The sequence below is a fragment of the Prionailurus viverrinus genome, chromosome C2 (genome assembly GCF_022837055.1).
Source record: "Prionailurus viverrinus isolate Anna chromosome C2, UM_Priviv_1.0, whole genome shotgun sequence".
NCBI classification, from domain to species: domain Eukaryota; kingdom Metazoa; phylum Chordata; class Mammalia; order Carnivora; family Felidae; genus Prionailurus; species Prionailurus viverrinus.
In genome coordinates, this window is record NC_062569.1 from 150,867,465 (window position 1) to 150,882,464 (window position 15,000).

Genomic DNA, 15,000 nt, shown 5'->3' on the forward strand with positions numbered 1-15,000 from the left:
CATGACCCGAGCCAAAGTTGGACACTTAACCCACTGAGCCACCCAGGCACCCAGAGCTCCAAGTAATTCTGACGGCCAGCCATGACTAGGAAATCCTAAGAGGAAAGCTTTCCCCGCGTATGATCTCTTCTGGTTATTTAAATACATTTCCACGGAAAGCTTTTTCTTGCTTACTCTCTGTCCTCACTGGCAGCCGTAATCCGGTAGCTCTGCTGTGTGTTTGAAAAGATAACGTGTGAGATGCCATCGGCTCCTCAGAGACAAAAGATCATTTTAAATTTCCTGAGGCTGGGGGCGCCTGGGGCAGGTGGGGGAGCTGGCGGCTCAGGTGGTTAGGGGTCAGGCTCTGCGCGGACAGTGTGGAGCCTGCTTGGGATTCTCTCTCCCTGTCTGCCGCTCGCTCTCAAAATAAACTTGAAGTTTTTTTTCCCCTGAGGCTAGAGTGAGGGATATTTCGTGGTCATCCATTCCTGTGCAAGGAGGTGCGATGATGGGTCCTGTGTTCTTGGTGAGGGAGCCCGCTTTCCTGGCCTGACTCCGTATTTGTCAACACATCTGTCTCGTGCAACAAGGTGGTGGGGGGCAGACCAGGAGCACCTTTAGCCTGAGGTAGTGTTTCGAGGTACGACTCAGTTGTCAGCCGCCACTGGATGTAAGTTACAGAATCAGCCGTCAAAGCCCAAGCCGCGTAACCCTGTGTCCTGATCTAAAACCGCTTCCATCCGGCTAGTTCCCCGGGGAAGCCTGCTGCAAAAGGAGCCCGGCCTGAAGGGCGGGTGGTAAGAACCGACTCACCACCCGGGATCTGCCGTTGTGCGGGGTGTTTGCTCCTCAGTGTTGCCGGCCATTCCTGGTGCCTCCTCACACCACAGTGGGTGACCGGGCCCGAGCCACTGTGCCAGCGGCCTCCAGGCGGGGTGCCCACCGGGGCAAGGGCGCTCGGGCAGAGAGCGAGCGTGTGCCGCCGGGGGCAGGCACGTCCGTCACGGCCGGTCCTCTTATTTCTGCCCCTGCGGCCACTCGCTGTCCTTGGGGGAGCGCTCACATCTCGTCAATGGTACTGTCGACCCTTCTTAGCAAAACAGTTGTCAGCGTCCGTTTCAACAAGTAGGTTCCAAGTCCTGGGCTCTGCAAACTTCAAGTAGGGAGGCATGGACGGTGGAGGACGGAGGGTAGAGGACGGGTGGCCCAGCCCTTCCCACCCGCACGTTCCCTTTGTTGCTCTGCTGTAGTCCAGTCGGCTCCCTCACACCTGTTGTGTGCATGTCTCTAAGGGAGGCACAGACCTCGGACAGGTTACTTCGCCAAAAGTTTCTTTACAGCTCAACTAACTGTGCCCACCTTGGCAGGGCAGATGGTGAAGAGGAAAGGTGGGACAGAGGTGAGAAAAACTGAGGGGCTGGAGGTAAACCAGGTCGACCTTCCCCCGTCGAAGTAACAGGTACCTGTATTCTCAGGTGAGCTCTCATGGCCACTGGAGGTCGCTGTCCCCCCTGGATCCGTCCAGAGGTAGGGCTCCTGGCGACACAGCCCCGCCCCCTTCCATGTAGGCCACAGCCCTGCCAGGCTGGGAATCAAGTTGGCCACAGTGGCCCCGGACGCTGGCTTCAGTCCCTGGTGGCTGGTCCTAGAGGAGCAGGGCTTAAATTGGGGTGGGAGGGGGGTTAAGAAAGTAACATGTGAGTATCCATCTCCATTCATTCACTCACTCATTCACTCATTCATTCAAGAAATGTATATGGGGGCATCTGGGTGGCTGGTTGGTCGGTCAAGCATCTGACTCTGGATTTCGGCTCAGGTCACGATCTCACAGTTTGTGAGTTTGAGACCCGCTTCGGGCTCTGCACAGGCTGTCCAGAGTCTGCTTGTGACTCTGCTTCCCTCTCCCTCTCTCTCTGCCCCTCCCCTGCTCTCTAATAAACTTAAAGAAAGCTTATCAAACACCCAGGTACCAGAGGATACATCAGGGAACAAGAGACAACTCCCAGAGCTTACGTCCTGGTTGGGGGAGACGAGCAATAAACAAGTAAATCTACACTGGAAGAGGACCATGGGAAAAGGGAAAGATGGGCGTCAGGGGCGGGTGGAGAGGGTTACGGCTCCAAGAGGAACGGCTCCCCTGAGAGGGTGGCGACAGCTGAGGGGATGGAGAAACAAGCAGAGCAGGGGCCCCAGCTCTTCCAGGAACGAGGTCACAGCTCAGGGACTGATGGGCTCAGTGTCCAGGCTGGGTGTTTGGGGGTCCCCTGCACCCAGGCTCCTCCTGAGCGATGGGGGTGCTCGCACTCGGGAGACCGGGCCCGGGCCTAGGGTGACCACTGCACCCTTGTCATCGGGACAGGGAAGGCGGCTGCCACGCTCCGCTGGCAGTGGAAGCTTCCTGAATCGTACATCCGGTCCAGCTCTCGCTCCAGATCAGAGAGCCACGCGTCGCACGCCGTTGTCGTGTGCTTCCTGCTTTTAAGCAAATTCTGCAGCGGTTTTAACAGCTAAGTTGTCAGAAGTGGTGGCTGTGGAAGGCGTGTCCTTCATTGTGGCCTCTGCACCTGAAGTTCTTCCTTCCTCAGCACAGACAAGGGCAAATGGGGAGCAACACACTCTCACTCGGATCCCCTACAGAAGCCCTAGGTTTCCTTAAATTTGAGCTTAGAGATGCTGTGAAGAAGTGTTGCTCCTTTTAAAAGGGTGGTAACTGGGGCGCCCGGGTGGCTCAGTCGGTTAAGCGTCTGACTTCAGCTCAGGTCATGATCTCACGGCTTGTGAGTTCGAGCCCCGCGTTGGGCTCTGTGCTGACAGCTTGGAGCCTGGATCCTGCTTGGGATTCTGTGTCTCCCTCTCTCTCTGCCCATCCCCCGCTAACACTCTGTCTCTGTCGCTCTCAAAAATAAACAAACATTAGAAAAACAATAAAGAGGTAGTAACAGATGCTGGTATTGATCCTGTGGGGTCAGGACATCAGCCTTTTTTTTTTTTTAAGTTTATTTTGAGTGAGAGAGAGAGCGCGTGCAAGCAGGAGAGGGGCAAAGAGAAGGAGAGCGAGAATCCCAAGCAGGCCCCACTCTGTCAGCAGAGTCGGATATGGGGCTTGATCCCACGAACAGTGAGATCATGACCTGAGCCGAAATCAAGTCAGGCGCTCAACCGACTGAGCCACCCAGGTGTCCCTGGCCTCATTTCTTAATACCCCAGATGACTGATGCCTCCTGTCATAGCACGTTACCTGGGAAAGGTGTCTCAAGTGTAATAACAGGACTTCGAAAACAACTCCACATCCCCTGCCCTCAGTGAGCGCCCCTGGCGGCTCTCAGGAAAAATGTGTGCCCGGGAGGAAGTCAGTGCTGACCCCGGCCCCTCCAGACCTCCTTTCCCCAGAGGTCCCTCTTCTGTCCCCATGGCCACCTACCTGCCAAGTACAAGGAGCTGGCAGCACGAGGCTTTCCGGCCATTGCACATGTCATCCGTGGGGCTTTACAAACAAAAGAAAACCAACTCAAGTCTAGGCTTTGTCTAGACCCTGGAATCAGCTTCTATCGGTGGGAAGCCAGGCACATGCATTTCAAAAACGCTCGGAGAGATTCCACGGGCAGTCGGCATGAGAACCACCAGGTGGAGGTGCGTGAACTCTGAAAGACAACAGTGAAGGACAAAGTTCTTTGAACTCACTGATTTTATAAAGAAATACATATCCAACTACTCAAGAGGAGGCTGGATCTTGAAGACTTTGCCACCCGGCTCTAGTGTCACTCTGCTTCTACTTAAAAAAGTCATAGGAACGAGGAGACACTATGTTAGGGTAGCCACCTCCAAGCTAGCCACCCACAGGGGTCACCCCCCGCCCCCCTCGTTTGGAACAGGGATTCCACGAATTTGGGTTCCTAACGAATGAGTACTCCAAGAAACCACTGGGGGGCGATATTGCCAGTCCGTGACTCCACTGTCCAATTTATGAACTAATGTATTTTTAATGAGAGGATTTTTAATCCCATTGTTATGGAAGTGGCATATTATCTATTGCAATACATTTTCATGTTTATTACTTTCTATATAATTGCATGCTATTTTGTCGTTCCAAAGACTTCTACAAATCCACAGCACATACTGAATCAGAGCCCTCTGCAAGAACCACACATACGAATATCTAGATTTCAAAGGTGTTTTATGTTAAATGTAGCCAAAGGGAGGAGTTTGAAGAAGCTAACCTTAAAAATGTTTCTTTCTAAACTTTTTAAGCCAGAAATACACACACACACACACACACACACACACACACGTGGGGGGGGGGGGTCTTGGTGACTTTTTTTACATTAGCAACAAATGTAATATCCACTGTGCCTTATAACCATACAAAGATATATGTACAGAGTTGTTGCAGTATTTTGAAACGAAAAACAAGATTGGAAATCATCGAAGTGTCTACCGACGGGACAGCCATTAAATTGCAACGCAGCCATAGGGTAGAAGGTTTCGCACTCCTAGCTGGAGTTGCATGTGTTGCTGTGGAAAAGGTTCAAGCGCAAAACCAAGGGTAAGAACAGCAGGGGGAGCCTGGCGTGCGCATCCTCTTCCTCCCCGGGAGCTGACGGAACTGGAATGTGCGCCGCAGGCGTGCGCAGGCGCGGTGCCGCGATTGGAGGGCGGTCTGGCTCCCGGACCTTAGCCTCAGGAGCCGAGTGGGGTTGGGGCGGTGCCTGTGGTTAGGGCAGTCGAGGCCCTTCCGGTTTTAGAGCTCAGATCAGCACACAATATTAACGTTTGCCACCTGCTGGTGCGCGGAAAACCAGGAAAGACGTTTGTCCCTGATGGTGGCAGGGGAAGAACTTAGGTCATCGGGAGGCGGGAAGGGCACGGACTTTGGAACCAGGAAGAGATTTTAATTCTGCCGCTACTGCTACACCGCTGTGTGACTTTGCACATTTTGCATCCCCTCCCTAGGCCTCAGGCTCCCCGTCTGTAAAATAAGGGGCCAGCACTTGCCTTATTTGGTGGTTGAAAGGACGGAGTGAGATACAGACCTTCTTCAGCTGAGGACTCCACTTATTCACGGGAGAAATTTAGTGATTCCTCGGGAGGCGTTTAATCAGGGTTCAGGGTTCTCCAGCGACACAGAACCAAGAGTATATATTATATATACATATACACGCATACACACACATATATGCATACATATATATATACACACACACACATTTTATATATATATGTGTATATATATATATATATATATATATACACATACATATATATACACACACACACACGTTTTATTATAAAGCAATTGGCTCACGCAATTATGGAGGCTGGCAAGTCCGAAATCCACAGCCTGGAGAGCCGGCAAAGCTGACGGCTACAGTTCCATTCCCAAGGCCCTCGGGTGGAGACCCAGGAGAGCTGACAGTGCAGATGAGGTCTGAAGGCGGGTTGCTGCAGAACTGCTTTGTGCTCGGGGAGACTGTTCTTTTTGTTCTAACCGGGCCTTCAACTGATTGGGCGAGGCCCACCCACATTACGGGGGCAGTCTGTTCACTGAAAGTTCAGAGTTAGGTGTTACTCTCGTCGAAAACCACACTACAGATTGACACGTAAAGTTAACCATCACAACCACCACCTCAGGCCAACCCTGGGGACTGAGAACGCATGTGGCCTGGCAAACTGACCATCTCCGGTGCGGAGTCTGCATTCCCGCTCCGTGGCGAATTGGACCTCCTGGCCATTTAGTAGGATGACCCCCCTCCATCTGAACGTCCTAATCTACAAAATGAGGACACACGATGATCTGAGGACTCTAACAGAGCAATTCAGGAATTACTGAAGCAGCATTGAAGGGCTGTTCCTTGGAGCAGGGATAACCAGTCGCCTGTGAGTTAACTTGTTGCCGCTAAACCCAGCAGAACACGGGTTCTCAGCGAGCATAGGGTTTGAAGGTCGCAGGTTCTGGGGCCGGCCAGCCTGCTCGAATCCTGGCTCTTCCACTCACTGTGTGGCCAAGGGTTGATCGCTTCACCTCTCTGAGCCTTGTCCTTCTCACCTGTCAAAGGAGATGCCTGATGGACTTGAGTGTGGATTAACTGGGAAGCCATGGGTGGCGGGTACGATGTCCCCATAGTGAGCCTCAAAAACCTATCAGCCGTTATTATTCCTTTCTAGACCTCCATCCCCCTCGCCTCTGAACAAGACCGTTTCTCTGTGGGTGAATGTGCCACAGCAGTGTGGGTCTGAAACCAAAGCTTTAGGACCCCAACTCACATTGCGCATCCTCGTTCACCTTCGAGATGGCAGAAGCTATAAAATTAACATCTCAAACGTCTCTCTTGCCAATGGGGTGCTTTGCCATGGGAAGCAGGTGTCAAAAGAACTCACACTACACTGGGGAAGGGTTCCTCTTTCTGGGATGAAGAGATTTGAACTGATCACCGAGAAAGGAGCACCTGCCATGAAGGACAGGCTAGGCCCTGGGGTGCTGTAGGGAAGGGCTCTGGGACTTGGGGTGCTGTGGGGCTGGGGGCTGGGTCCTGGGGTGCTGTGGGGGTGGGGCTGGGCCCTGGGGTGTTGTAAGGGAGGGGTCTGGGACTTGGGGTGCTTTTGGGGGGGAGGGGCTTGGGTCTTGACAGACACCCATGTGGCTGGAGCTTTGTGGACCAATGGGTAGATAGTATGTGATGAGGACCATGGAAAGGAGTCTGGATGCATTCATAGTGCAAATGGGGTGCTTTACAGTGACCTGATTCCCCTGCGTTCTAGAAAGTCCTCTGCATACCGCGTAGAGAATGGATTGTGGCGGGAACTGCGGTCAGGAGGCTACTGCAATAGTCCAGGCAGGGGTGGTGGGCCTGGACCAGAACGCTGACACAGGGGGAGCCGAGGGGCAGGCCCACTTGAGCATTCTGGAGATAAAGCAAGGAGGTCAAAAGGAAAATACTTCTAGTTGTTAGATTAAGTCCCGGGGATGTAATGTGCAGCGTGGTGACTACAGTTCACGACACTGGGTTGTCTACTTCAAAGTGGCTAAGAGAGCGGATCTTAGAAATTCTCATCCCAAGAAAGCAATATCTGCAACTCTGTGTGATGATGCGTGTTAGCAGAATCCACTGTGGAAACCCTTCCATGATATACACATATATCAGATCCTTATGTTGTGCACCTGGAAGTAATCCAAAGCTAGAGGTCAGTTCTAGCTCAACAAAACGGAAGGGAAACTGCATTGACTCGTCTCTGGTTACTATAGCTACTGATGGTAGAAATTCTAGAACTCCATTGTTGGGAAGAGCCTCAGGGCTTTGGATTTCAGAGCTAGAAGCAGCCAGTCTGGTAGGATTGCTCCTATCTGCCTGATTTCCCATTACCTTTCTTACAGAGGGAGGGCCTGAGGCCTGGGGAGGGTGGGTGCCCATGCTGGGCTGTACGACTTATAGATGGTGGGTGCCCATGCTGGGCTGTACGACTTATAGATGCCAAAGTTGCTTCCGGGAAAACGAAGCACCAGATCCAGGCTCTTTCCCCCCCGCCGCCCCAACCCCCCTCCCAGTTCTGCTTATATAATCCACCCTCTTCCTAAAGCAGGGATATCCCAGATCGCTGCTTTGTCTCAGCCTCCCCTGGAACCCTTCCAGTGATGGAGAGCTCACCCCTTTGTGAGGAACCTGCTCCATTTCCACTCAGCCAAGGTAGATCATTCTCCCATCTACGGCCTCGAACCCAGCTCGGGTTCCGTTCTGTGAGCCACAGAGCAGCCCGTTCCCTCTTTCCAGAATTTCAGGTGATTTCAAAATGTCCACCTCCCCCTTTGGGGCCTTCTTTTCCAGGCTACACACACTTCGTGAACAGCGGGACCTCCTAACCTGTAAGTTGCCACCCCTCCCCCGACTGCCCCTGTCGGGAGGGAGAAGCCGCTTCGCTTTGGCAGCAGAGGTGAAGACGGCTTCGTAGAGCAGCCTGGCCCGCGTGACAAAGCCGAGTCTGTCTGGTATCGGCTCCAGCTGTGAGTCACTGGCTATCCTTATTTCAAGGGCAGCACTGCGCCTTGAGAGCTCCTGTTCCCTGGCCGATGAAGCAGCTGGAAGAAACATGATCTAGGCATCCAGAGGCCCGTGCAAAATGCAAGACCGAGCTGAGCGTCCTAGGGGAAGCTGAGCGAGGGCTTGGCGGGGTGGGTGCTCTCGCGTGTCCTCGTCACCACGTGGCATTCACCTTTGTCTTCTGGTTGGTTTCTCGTGTTTCTCTTCTCAGCAGGGTGGGGAATTGTGCAACCGGTTTTATTTTCTGATGCAATGTGGGGTTGTCCTGTCTTACTTAACTAAATGAGCTCACCGAAAACAGAGCCTTGGTTGAGTCGTTCCCAAACACCGTTGGTTTCCCTGGACATTCCCTTTTGGTCTGTCTTCAGGGCTCAGCTCTGTGATGCTGGAGGAGTTAGGATTGGCCCTTTTTCACAGGTCTCCATCAGAACTTACAACTTGTGCAGTGTCCCAGTGGAGGACCTGGGGTGAGCCCTGTGGAGCCCAGAATGTTCCGGGGAAGGCACTGAATGCAATGGATGTCAAGGGGAAGACTGAGCTCGCCACTCTCCTGCCTGGTTTGGCCAAAGACCCCACTCCCAGCTGCTGTGATGGACCTTCTGGGCTTCCATTGTCAGAAAGGGGCAGCCCTGGGCCCAGAGAGCTGGACTGGAGTCATGGCCCCACCACTGAACAGCTGTGGCCTTGGAAATATTATGTGGCCTCCCTGTGCCTTAGACTTCTCTTGGGAAAGGTAAGAGCATGGGTAGCTCCTATCTCCTCAGGTCTGTGAGGGTAGAATGAGACACTGAAGAGCTTTCTGTATAGTAGGCACTCTACAGAAGTACAGCGAGTGTCAGTGTTTTGCTTTTAAATTTGGAACCACTGAGAGAAAGTCTAAGACTTAGGGAGTATCCAAGATGGCGACACAGGAAGACCCTGAACTCACCTCCTCCCATAGACACACTGAATCCACGCCTACCTGTAGGGCAATTCCTCCTGAAGAAAAACTGAGGGCTGACTGAACAGCTTCTGCACAACGGAGGACAGAGGGACCACACAGAATGGCAGGAGAGACGGAGAATGGGAACAATGGGAAGCCCAGCCTCTACTCTGAAAGCCACAGTGGGGAGGGACCCCTAAAGGACCTGCCTGCAGATTCGCCCGCCCTGAGACACAGCAAAAAATAGTGGCAGCTTAAGGGGCAATGAGACTAGAAGGGAAGGAAACCCATTCACTAACTCTAGGGTGTCCACCAAGTGGGGGACTGCTGGAACTCCGAGTCAGAGGGGCTTATAAATGCCACTGTTTACATTCCCCCTCCACCTCCATAGCACAGACAGCAGCAGGGTCTGGGCGCCTTAGTCAGCCTGTTGCTTCAGTGAGACCCAGGCCCCCGGTCCACACCAGCTCCAGCTAATCCCCTAGCTGCCCCTCCCCCCCTCCCCCCCCCCCCCCCCCCCCACCGACCTGCACCTGCCTGAGCTCTAGCCATCCCACCAGTGCAGCCCCAGCATGGAACACTCTGGAACACCACCCCCCAGTGCCTACTTCAGCTCCAGCCATCTCGCCAGGGTGCCCCCTGTACAGAGCACCTGGGGACACTCTGGTCCACACCTGCTTCAGTTTCAGCCATGTCACCACAGTGGCCCCAGCGTGGAGTGCCCCAGGACTCCCGGCTCATGTAGACAGCCAGGCAAAGCCAGCGGGCACATGCAGTCTACACAGGGACTATTTCTATACAAGCCCGCTCCTTCAAGACTGGAAGGGGTAGTTATTTTGCCCGATTCATGGAAACAAACACAGAAAGTCAAACAAAATGAGGAGACAGAGGAAAATGCCCCAAAGGAAATAAGACAAAACTCCAGAAGATGAACCCAATGAAATAGAGATAAGCAATGTACTTGATAAAGAGTTCAAAGTAACGGTCGTAAAGATGCTCACTGGACTCGAGAGAGGAGGGGAAGAACCCAGTGAGAACTTCAAAAAATAGATGGAAAATATGAAAAAGAAGCATCAGGGTTTAAGAATATAATAACTGAAATGAAAGAATACACTACAAGAAATCAGTAGTAGATTAGAGAATGCAGAAGAATGGGTCAGTGATCTGGAACACAGAGTAATAGAAAACACCCAAGCTGAACAGCAAAAAAGAAAAAGAATTTTAAATTTAAAAACTGAGCATAGGTGGGGGCACTGGGTGGCTCAGTTGGTTAAGAGTCTGACTTTGGCTCAGGTCATGATCTCGTGGGTTGTGGGTTCAAGCCCCACCTCGGGCTCTGTGCTGACAGCTCAGAGCCTGGAGCCTTCTTCGGATTCTATGTCTCCCTCTCTCTGCCCCTCTACTGCTTGTGCTCTCTCTCTCAAAAATAAACAAACATTAAAAAAAAAAAAAAAAGACTGAGCATAGTTTAAAGGGACCTCTAGTACATCAAGCACACTAACATTCACACTATAGGGATCCAGGATTGGGTGGTGGGGCGGGGGAGGTAAGGAGCAGAAAACTTATTTGAAGAATTAATAGCTGAAAATTTCCCTAATTTGGGGAAGAAAACAGACATCCAGATCCAGGAAGTACAGATAGCCTCAGACAAGAACCTAAGGAGGTCAATATCAAGATACATAATAATTAAAATGTCAAAGATTAGGGGCACCTGGGTGGCTCAGTCCGTTGAGCATCCAACTTTAGCTTAGGTCATGATCTCATGGTTTGTGGGTTCAAGCCCCATTTCAGGCTCTGTGCTGACAGCTCAGAGCCTGGAGCCTGCTTCAGATCCTCTGTCTCCCTCTCTCTCTGCTTCTCCCCCACTCAAGCTCTTTCAAAAAATGAAACATTAAAAAAAATAAAATGTCAAAGGTTCAAGATAAGGAGAGAATCTTAAAAGCAGCAAGAAAAAAGCAGCCGGTTGCAAATAGGGAAGCCCCCATAAGGCTATAAGTTCAGTTTTCAGCAAAAACTTTGAATATATTATCCTGCTCCCTCTGGCCTATAAAGTTTTTGCGGAAAGGAAAAAATCAACAACCAAGAATACTCTGCCTGGCAAGATTATCATTCAGAATTGAAGGAGAGATAAAAAGTTTCCCAAACAAAAATTTAAAGGAGTTCATCACCACTAAACTGACCATACATGAAATGTTAAAGGGACTTCTTTAAATGGAAAAGAAAAGGCCACAGCTAGAAGAAAATTATAAAAGGAAGAAATTTCACACGTAAAAAGCAAACATGTAGTGGGGCACCTGGGTGGCTCAGTCGGTCAAGCGTCCGACTTTGGCCCAGGTCATGATCTCGTGGTTTGTGGGTTCGAGCCCCGTGTCGGGCTCTGTGCTGACAGCTCAGAGCCTGGAGCCTGCTTGGGATTCTGTGTCTCGCTCTCTCTCTCTCTGCCCCTCCCCTGGTCACGCTCTGTCTCTCTCTGTCTCAAAAATAAATCAAACATTAAAAAAAATTTTTTTAAAGAAAGCAAACATAGTAAAGTTAGTAGGTCAATCACTTATAAAGCTAGTATGATGGTTAAAAGCAAAGTAGTAAAGCCAATTATGTGTTAGGGGATCCACAAAATAACAAGATGTAAAATACGACATCATATACGTAAAACATGTAGAGGGGGAAGAAAATGTGGTGCTTTTAAAATGTGTTGGAGGGGCGCCTGGGTGGCGCAGTCGGTTAAGCGTCCGACTTCAGCCAGGTCACGATCTCGCGGTCCGGGAGTTCGAGCCCCGCGTCGGGCTCTGGGCTGATGGCTCGGAGCCTGGAGCCTGTTTCCGATTCTGTGTCTCCCTCTCTCTCTGCCCCTCCCCCGTTCATGCTCTGTCTCTCTCTGTCCCAAAAATAAATAAAAACGTTGAAAAAAAATTAAAAAAAAATAATAAAATGTGTTGGAACTTAAGGACCACCGACTTACCACAGACTGCCACTTGGGATGTTACATACGAACTTCACGGTAACCACAAATCGAAACCTATAAAAGGTACACTAAAGAAAGAAAAGAATCTGAGCATAATGCTAACGTCATTAATCACAAAGAAAGAGAGCAAGAGAAGAGAAACAGAGCCAAAATACAAAGACAACCAGAAAACAATTAGCAAAATGATAATAAGGACATGCTTCTCAATAATTAAGTGTAAATGGTCTAAATGCTCCAGTTAAAAGACACAGTGTGACAAGACCCATCTGGGGAATTCTGGGCCGAGACGGTGATGCAGGAAAACCATGAACTCACCTCCTCTGTGGACACACCGAGTCTATACCTATAGATACAGCAATTCCCCTGAAGAAGAACTGGGACTGATTGAACAGTTTCTGCACAAGAGACAGAGAGACCACATGGAGAACTGCAAGAGACATAGAGACACAGTAATGCAGGGAACCCCCCACCCCCACCCCAGCCCCATCTGTGAACTGCAATGGGGGAGGCATAGTACAGAGACATCCTGAGCAGATTCGTCTGCCCTCGTGCACAGAAAAAATACACTGCAGTTAAAAGGGGCAACTAGAATACAGAGGAACCAGCCCTAGAACCCTGCCAAATGGCAAGGGAGCTGCTGGAACTCTCTCTGGGTCAGAGGGGCTGGTGAGCACCATGGTTTAGGTTCCCTCTCCAACTTAATAGCATGGATGGGAGTCCTAGCCAGCCTACCACCTCTGTAAACCTTGGGCCCCCAGCACATCGGTCTTAGCCATCCCACCAAGGTGGTCCCCATGTGTCACAACCTGGGACACCCCAGATCATTCACTACAGTTCTGGCCACTATGCCAAAGTGACATAGGCAAAGTACCCCGGAACACTCTAGGGCCACACTGCTTTGGCTCCAGATGGCTTGCTAGGGCACCCCTGGCACAGAGCACCCAGTGCCTCCTAGCTCATGCCTACTTTGGCTGCAGCCACCACACCAGAATCCCTGCACTGAGTACCCTTGGACCCCACCCTGGTCTGCGCCCCACATAGCTTCAGCCACCCCACCAGGGTGCCTTCTATGCAGAGAGCCCTGTGACCCCTTGGGTTGCACTTCAGCTGCCCTACCAGGGTGCCTTCTGTGCAGAGCCATCGGGCCACCCTGGCTCAAGCGCATTTCAGCTGGGCCACCCCACCAGGGCAGCCCCAGCAAGGGGTGCCCCAACCCCAGCCCATGCAAGCCACAGCTCTAGCCAACCGGCCAAAGTCACCAGGCACAAGCGCTCTACACAGGGAATAACCACACACAAGACCATCCCTTAAGGTTAAGAAAAGTAGCAGTCCCACCCAATTCACAGAAACAAACACAGAAAGCCAAACAAAATGAGGAGACAGAGGAATATGCTAAAAACGAAAGAACAAGAGGTGCCTGGCTGGCTCAGGCAACAGAGCACGCGACTCTTCATTCCAGGGTTGTGAGTTCAAGCCCCACACTGGGTGTAGAGATTACTTAAAAATAAAATTGATAAAAAATAAAATAAATAAATAATAAAGTATATAATAACAAACAATAAATAACAAAGGACCAAAATAAACAAAATCACTAATGAAGGAGGAAAAAGAACCACCAACACCACAGAAATACAAACTGTGAAAGAATATTATGAAAACCTATATGCCAACAAATTCAACAACTTAGAAGAAATGGATATGTTCCTAGAACTATATCATCTTCCAAAACTGAAGCAGGAGGAAATAGAAAATTTGAACAGACCAATTACCAGCAATAAGATTGAATCAGTTGTCAAAAAACTACCAACAGAGGGCACCAGACTGGCCCAGTTGGTAGAGCATGTGTCTCTTACTCTCAGAAGTTCAAGCCCCACACTGGGCACAGAGATTACTTAAAACAAAACAAAACAAAACAAAACAAAACAAAACAAAAACCCCCAAAATTCCCAACAAAAGTCCAGGACCAGATTGCTTCACAAATTCTATCAAGTATTTAAAGAAGAGTTAATATACATTCTTCTTAAACTATTCCAAAAATATAAGAAAACTTCCAAATTCATTCTGTGAGGCCAGTATCACCCTGATACCAAAACCAGATCAAGATACCACACACAAACACACACACACACACACACACACACACACACACAAAGGAGAACTACAGGCCAATATCTCTCATGAATATAGATGCAAAAAAATCCTCAATAAAATATTAGCAACTGAAACCAACAATACATTAAAAAATTATATACCATGATCAAGTGGGATTTATTCCCAGGATGCAAGGGTGGTTCAATATTAACAAAACAATCATTGTGATATGCCACGCCAATAAAAGAAAGGATAAAAATCATATGATTATTTCAATAGATACAGAAAAAGCATTTGACAAAGTATAAACATCCATTCATGATAAAACCCTTTACAAAGTAGATCTAGAGGGAATATACCTCAACATAATAAAAGCCTTCTATGAAAAACCCATAGTCAACATCATACTCAAATAGTGAAAAATTGAGAGCTTTTCCCCAAGATCTGGAACAAGATAAGGATGTCTGCTCTCACCACATAAAAAAAAATTTTTTTAAATGTTTATTTGTGTGTGTGTGTGTGTGTGTGTGTGTGTATGTGTGTGTGTGAGAGAGAGAGGGGGGGGAAGGGGGAGAGGGGGAGAGGGGGAGAGGGGGAGAGGGAGAGAGGGAGAGAGGGAGAGAGGGAGAGAGGGAGAGAGGGAGAGAGGGAGAGAGGGAGAGAGGGAGAGAGGGAGAGAGGGAGACAGAGGATCCAAAGCAGGCTCCGTGCTGTGAGTGCAGAGCCTGATGCAGGGCTTGAATTCACAAACCGTGAGATCATGACCTGAGCCGAAATAAAGAGTTGGTCACCTAACTGACTAAGCCACCCAGGTACCCCCACTTTCACCACTTTTATTCAACATAGTACTAGATGCTCTAGCCACAGCAGTTAAACAACAAAAAGAAAGAAGAGGCACCCAAATTGGAAAGGAAGAAGTAAAACTCTATTTGGGATGGCGTACTATATACAGAAAACCCTAAGACTCCACCAAAAAAACTACTTGAACTGATCAATGTAAAGTCACAGGATAC